Raw genomic sequence first — 7,643 nt, 5'->3', positions numbered from 1 at the left:
AGGGAGAAGCAGGCTCCACGCAGGGAGCCTGACGCGGGACTCGATCCCGGGCCCCTGGTACGGCCTGGGCAGAAGGGAGGCGCTCAACGACTGAGCCCCCCGGGCATCCCCTTTGGGTGACTTTAAAAATGAAAATGCTCTCTCCCCGCAGCTGTGACACGGTGTCCACTACAGGACGTGACGGCCCGACGTCACCTGTGATGCGGCCCCTGGAGGGAACCTTCTGGTACTTACAGGCGTAGTAAGGGCAGCAGTGACGGGGTTGTGGGCTCCGTCCTCCGTGGGAAGGTCCAGTCAACCCCGCTGCTCTCAGGGCACGAAGGGCCGAGCTCCGGCCGCGTCCAGCTGTTGCCCCCTGTTTGGCCTCCGGCTGGTCCCCAAGTAGCAAGATGCCCCGTGTTCCAGCGCCTCCGAGCTCATGTGGCGTCCCGTCCAGACTGGGTCCAGCCGGGCGGGCAGCAGTGGGCACTCACCCCTGTCACTCCTGGGGTGGCCGTGGGGCGTGGGGGCCGCAAGGGGCAGGCACAGGCCCCGGGCAGTCCGGGCCGGGGTGGCGCACCCCGAGGCAGCCTGGCCTCCGCCCGTGCGGGGGAAGCAGGGGGATGGGGCCCTGGCCTAGCTGTGCCCCCAGACCCAGGCGAGCCCTCCACCGCCCTGCCAGGGTGCGGGGAGGCGGACTGGGGCCACCGGCCCCGCCCCTCAGGACCCCACCCTGCGGGCAGCATCACGTCCCGCGCTGTCCTCAATGTCCGCTGCTCTAACCGCTCTGTTCCCGCGACACGCATCCTCCCTCAGATCCGTCGTTTGTGGTTGTCGAGGGCTGAGCAGGGGCGGCCCAGGGACCCCCGCCTGAACCGACCCCAACCCCAACCCCAGGAAATCCGGCGGGACCAGCGCGAGGGATTTCCAGCACATCACGGTCCGAGCCTTCGGGGTGGCGCTTTCCCTCCGAGGCCCGGCTCGCCCGCCCCTGGGCCAGTCCGGGTGCTCCAGACGGGCCGGCGCTGGCAGGACGACCCCTCGCGCACCTCGTCCTCTCCCTGAGGCTGCCTCCCCTGAGTCCTAGAATTACTCCAGGATCAGGACACTTCCCTGGGGAGGCTCCAACCCCAACCTAACCAGAGGGCGGGCCAGGGCCGGTGTCCCCGGGGCCCCTGAGCCAGGAGGAGGGACCACAGCTCCTTTGGAGCCACAGGCAGTCCCGGGGGGGCCCCCCCTCCATGAGCCCCGGGGGGAAGAGGGGAGGTGGCAGGAGGCTCTCTGGACGCGGTGCTGACAAAGGGAAGCTCTGTAGCTGGAGACCACACAGATGGACCTTCTCCAGGGGCTGCATGGAGGCGGGGGGCCCCAGGGGGGCCCCAGGGCACACCACTGGAAGGGACGGGGGCTGGAGACTTCTCCAGGGACCCGTGGGCTTGACCCGGAGAGGCAGCTCTTGGACCATCCGAGGGTCTGGGGAGAAACAGGATCCCAGCATTGGTTACAAGAGCACCGCACAAAGGCGTGTGGACCTGGGGGCAGCGTCAGAGCCGGGGTACCCACGGATGGTGCCTGGGGTTGGCGGCACCAGGCGGCCAGACCCCAGACTGTGCAGACGGCGTGGGCCCCATTTCATTTCATTCCATTCCATTTATTTATTTATTTATGAGCGGCAGAGGGAGGAGAGAGAGAATCTTAAGCAGACCCCTCCTTGAGCACAGAGCCCGGTGGGACTCAATCCTGGCATCCTGAGATCATGACCTGAGTGGAAATCAAGAGTCAGACGCTTGACAGACGGCACCGCCCAGGTGCCCTGGCCCAATTTCATTTTAAAAACACACACACATAAAAATAAGTCAGCAAGTAAGTGAATAAATAAACAAAAGTAAAAACACACAAACATGTACTTCCAGAAAAGCTAGAAAGGGATGAAATGCTGTTAGACATTAAGTCTGAGCCAGGGAACTACAGGTTTTTGCAATTTTTTTTACATCTTTTTTTTTTTATTTTTTTTAAGATTTTATTTATTTATTCATCAGAGAGACAGAGAGAGAGAGGGAGAGGCAGGCTCCATGCGGGGAGCCCGACCTGGAACTCGATCCCAGGCCCCCAGGATCACGCCCTGGGCTGAAGGTGGCGCTAAACCACTGAGCCACCCGGGCTGCCCGGTTTTTGCAATTTTTTTATAGCTTTTCTTCGTCCTCTAAAATTTCTATAATCGGGGATCCCTGGGGGGCACAGCAGTTTGGCGCCTGCCTTTGGCCCAGGGCGGGATCCTGAAGACCCAGGATCGAATCCCATGTCGGGCTCCCGGTACATGGAGCCTGCTTCTCCCTCTGCCTGTGTCTCTGCCTCTCTCTCTCTCTCTCTCTCTCTCTCTCTGTGTGTGACTATCATAAATAAATAAAAATTTAAAAATAAAAAATAAAAAAAATAAAAAATAAAATTTCTATAATCGACATCTACTTAATCAGGGGGAACAACGTTCTTTAAGAATAAACTGTAGGGACACCTGGGGGGCTCAGCGGTGGAGCGTCTGCCTTTGGCTCAGGGCGTGACCCCGGGGTCCTGGGATCGAGTCCCTCATCAGGCTCCCCACGGGCGCCTGCTTCTCCCTCTGCCTGTGTCTCTGCCTCTCCCTCTGTGTCTGTCATGAATAAATAGATAATTTTTTTTTAAAAAAAAAGAGAAGAAACTTAGTTTTATTCCATCAGAGAGTGGTTTGTCGACCCCCTCCGTCCGTCCCCAGGCCCACTGGGCCTCCCCGGGACAGGCTGGGATGCCCTGGGCTTGTCCTTGAGGCCGTCCTTACCTTCCTCAGGGGAGGGCCGTGGGCCTGGCTCGCAGCACCGCCTCTCCTGGGGGACGCGGGCCCTTAAGGCCACCCGGACAGGTAGGGGTGCCTCCTGGGCTCGCCACGAGGCCCTCCCGCTGCCCAGTTAGGCTCCCCTTGGAGGCTCACTCGGCTTTACATAGGAGTTGGGTGCCACGGGGTCCGGGGGACAATTTGACCACCTTGGCCTGATGGGGTGAACCCGCAGCTCCAGGACATGTCAGGAACCAGGGAGCACCTCCTGGCCTTTCCCTGCCTGTCGTCTCCACAGGTCGTTCGTTGTGTACCTGACCCCCGAGCTCCCCTCCTGGCCCAGGGCTGGGCCAAACAGGCCTGAGGCCACCGGGCTTGAGGCGCCCGGGGCGGGTGTCCAGACCAGGGAGTGCCCCCAGGGCCAGAAGGTCAGGAGGGCCCTGGGGTAGGGCTCCAAGCAGAAGGCCCAGGCAGGTGGTGAGGGCGCCTTGAGCCACGCAGGCAGACCCCGGCGGGGCCGCGGGGGTGGGTTCGGGTGCCCGGGGCTCACCCGGTGGTCGCGGGTCCCACGGGGCTGGAGGGCAGAGCTGAGGGAGCGGCGGCAGCATCGTGGGCTGTGGTGGCCGGGAGGTGGGGGGCGGGCAGCAGGGCAGCCGCAGGCCTGCACGTCCCTCCCCCGGGCGCTTCCGTCCTGCCCACCGTGTTGCTCTTGCAGGTGGACAACACCTGCCCTCCCCACACACTCGGTGCTCACACTTGGTGCTCCGCGGTGGGTTGTCGGCCCCTTGCCCCGTGGGCAGGGCAGGCCGATGTGCGGGCGACCTCCTGCAGCCTGTGCCCACCCCCCCCCCCCCCCCCCCCCCCCCCCCCCCCGCTAGGCAGGCGCCAGGCACGGGGCTGCACCAACCCCAGGACCTGACAGGCGTGGTTTTCCTTTCTGACCCTTGAGCTCAGGATGGGCCAGCGTGAGTCCTGAGTCAGGGCAGGAAACCACGGGAAATCAGGGCCTGCAAGATAACAAGCCCCAGGGGGGTGTTCGCCATCCCCCGGTAAATGATCCATTTGGTCGGTCAGAAGCAGCCCCGCCCTCGTCCCCAGATCCCCAGGGGTTTTTCTTCTTTTCTTCTTCTAAATCATGTAAGACACCTTGTCTCTTGGTCGTGGACACCCCCCCCCCCCTGAGCTGGATGGTTTCTGATCACCTCGGAGTCTGCGCTCCCCCACTTGTGTCCCGGAGGATCCCCCGCGCCCCAGTAAAGGCCCAGGATCTTCATCATTTTTGCTTCCATTTCTCTCTTAACAGAGGCAAGCACAGTTTCTGGAGAATTCGGAGTCAGGTCTGCTCCATAAAACACGGGTCCTTCCTGGAATTTGGTGTGTTGTGTTTGTCGGGGACTCTCGGGACCTGTCGGTCGGGGGTCGGGGTCCGTTGGTGCAGAGCCCAGGGCCCCCTTGGGCGCTCACCCTCGGGGCTACCACACGGCTCCCTCTGCTGCCGTGATACCCGCTGCTACGTTTTAAGTGAATCTGATATTTGTGATCATTATCTATGTTTTCGTTTAAATGTGCTTCTTGGCGATGGTGCATAGCAGATTTTTATTTGTGCGATTTATTTTTTTAGCCTGACTATAAGGACATCCTTCGTATAATTATAAGGAAATTTGGGGATCCCTGGGTGGCTCAGCGGTTTAGCGTCTCCCTTTGGCCCAGGGTGTGATCCTGGAGTCCCGCGTCGGGCTCCCTGTGTAGAGCCTGCTTCTCCCTCTGCTTCTCCCTCTGCCTCTCTCTCTCTCTCTCACGAATGAATAAATAAAATCTTTTTAAAAAATTATAAGGAAATTTGTTTGATCACGTGGTCACCTGGATTTGTACGTTGCTATTTCTAGACTTCTAGCAGATACTCTTTTAACAAAGGACAATCTATAGTATTTAGAAAATATTTGGATGTGTTGGCAACATGACCGCTTTGAGCCTGGCAGGTCGGAGTCTGGTCCGAGGCAACGAGGGGCCCGCGGTGACAGGTGCTTGGCAGCGCCCGCGACACTGAATGCCCCGTATTAGGACGTGCGCCTTTCTGGGGCTGTGCAGGCTCAATCAGGGTTTCTATCTCTGCTTGCATCAAGGTGGGGCCCTAACGGGTGTCTCCCTCCAGCCCTGTCCCCTGTGGGGTGCCTGCCACTTAGCTCCATTTTGCTACTGGACTTTCTGAGCACCAGGCATGTGCTGTGTGGGCGCCGCGCCCGTTCACCGATGGAGGGTTTGACGGATTCAGAGTCCAGAGCGACCCGAGGATTTGCTCCGAGGGAGAGGCCTGGCCAGGATGGAGGAGTCACTGGGATGGGGGATCCTCTGCCCCTGCCCCCCTGGCTGGTATGTGGGGCGGGGAGCAGGGGTCCTGGGTGGGGAGGCCGTCCCTTCTCGGAGGCTGAACTGGCCATGGGTGGAGGGCCTTGGGCAGAGCGACCAGCCCCAGAGAGTCCAGCCTTCTGCCCCACACACCCCAATACGCCTCTGGGAGGTGGGCGAGGCCGTCAGGGGTGGTGGGGCGGTGGGCACAGGGCGGTCTGCACTGCTCTCCTTTTCCGGGTCAGGCCTTTCCTTGCGGGTTCCGAGGGAGCGGCGCCTCAACGGTTGTGCCCAGAGGACAGTCAGCCTGGCCACCTGCCCTGCGCCATCCCCTCTGTCCCACTGGCCTGTCACACGGCCCCCAATGACCCCACAGCTTTCTGGGAGCCCAAGGCTGCTGGTCCAACAGACGGCTGTGTGTCCGTCAGGATGTCTGTGACCCTCGCTCCTTACATCAGTAGGATTTGCATCCTCTGCAGGGGGACGCAGGCGCTGGGTGTGAGGTGGGGGCCACAACAGGGAGCAGGTGGTTGTGGGGATCCCACCATCGGTGGGGAGCCCATTTTGCACATGGCCCTTGTCGGCAGAGCTGCGTCCGCAGGCTCAGGGTGTCGGCCGGGGGGCTGGCTTGCGCTGACCAGGCCCCCAGCATCAGGGGACAGAGCGCGGCGAGCCAGGCTGGGACAAGGTGTGCAGCTGCAGGCTCACGGTGCAGGCCCCAGTGTGGGGAGACCTGCGGGGCACGGGGGCCTCTGCCCAGAGGGTAGCTGTGTCACGGCCTCGGCAGGGACCTCGCTGCTCAGGGCCCGGGATCCAGGCCTGCCGAGACCCCTCCCTGTGGGACGGCGCCATCTGGGCCCCGAAGCCGCCCTGGGGAGCCTCTCCTGGGCGTCCCTCCTGCCGGGCCACAGTGTGCAGGTGGGCGCGCGTGTCCCCTGCTGCCTGGGTCCAGACGCTTCGTGCTCCCCGCGGCATCGGCCGGACCCTGTCTGTGTCTCTGCGGACGGGCGGCCGCTTCCCCCGAGGCCAGCGAGCCGGGCGGCCTGCCCTGGACGGGACGAGAGCCGCTGAAGCTCCCGGGGGCCACGGGCCGTGCCGTGCCAGGTGATCGCAGGGGTGCTGCGGGCAGGATGGACGACGGCTGCCCATCCAGCAGGACGGGGAGGACGTTCTCACCAACGACGTGCTGCTCCTACTTTTAAGGGGAACAGGAGCATCCTGCCCCCGTCCCCCCGCAGCCACGCACTGACCACCGCCCACGGCCAGCACTTCTTCACCGGCAAATAACTGTCCCCAATTTCCTCCTCAAACTTAATCAAGCAGACCTTCCCTTTCTCTTCAGACTTCCTGTCGTTCCTCCTCACGTGCACGTCCCGAATTGCACTTTCTCTGAGGTTCCTGAAAAAACTCGTTTTACTGGTCGTTAACTGGCTGTTTTATTTTTAAGGTTGACCAAACCCCCTCGGAAAGGACCTCTTTGCCTTCCCCCGGGACCACCGACCTCTCCCGGGCCCCTCCCAGCTGCACGCCAGGCCCAGACTCACCCGTCCCTCCTGACTGTCCCTCCAGGACCGGGACGGGGGGACACAGCCCACCTTAGGGGGCTTCTGGGGACCTTGCAGGCCCTGGGCCGTCTGACTAGGTTGCGTTAGGGGCCACAGGGGAGACTTTCATTGTTTTCAGAATGGGGCTTGGACCAGAGATCAGGCGGGTGGGGGCGGGAACGCGGTCACATTGGTCCGTTGGGTTCCTCTGGGCCCTTTCAGACCTTGATGCAAAGGAAATCAAAGAAAAATACATGGTCTTGTCCACCTCCAGCCCCACGTTGATGAAGGCAGCCTGAATCCCGCGTGGGGAGCTGAGCGCCGTGGCCGGCTCTCCCGGAGACCCGAAGGCCCCGCGCAGCTGGGGCGCGCCCTCCCCGTGGCCTGTCCCCCTTCCTCACCACGAGCCAGCCGGGACAGACACGCTGCTTCCAGTTCTTTGTTTCTCGAGTCACGAGGGCGACTTCGGGACAGAAGCCCAAGCGGGGCGGCCGACCACCTCCTCCCAGGGGCGCAGCGGAGGGGACAGGCGTGTGCGCCCTCTGGACATTGGCTGCACCGGGTTGGCTCCTGGGGGCCGGAGAACAAGCCTACGGCCTCCCCCTCGGCCCGCTGCTGTCCCTTCCCTCCCTCGTTGCCTCGTTCCAGCTGCCAGCTGTCCGCTTGCCGGGCCCTGGCCACACGGGGCTCCGTGGGTCCCTTGTCACACAGGCCGCTGTGCACGGGTGACGGCGCCAGGCCAGTTTGAGCAGCCAGGCTTTGCGTGTCAGCCTATCGGTCCTCACCAAGTGCCCCCGGGCCGTTTCTCGGAGTCTCGGCCCACGTCGGGGAGGCTTCCGGATGCAGCCGCGCTTGGCAGAGCCGCCCAGCCGGGCCCCAGCGTCCATGTCCTCTTCGTGGACACCACGGGCAACACCATTTCCCAGACCCCTGTGTGAGGGTGGCACCCAAAGATACCCATCATCCTG

Source organism: Vulpes vulpes, chromosome 2 (genome assembly GCF_048418805.1).
Source record: "Vulpes vulpes isolate BD-2025 chromosome 2, VulVul3, whole genome shotgun sequence".
Taxonomy (NCBI): domain Eukaryota; kingdom Metazoa; phylum Chordata; class Mammalia; order Carnivora; family Canidae; genus Vulpes; species Vulpes vulpes.
Note: the sequence above shows the minus strand (reverse complement) of the source record.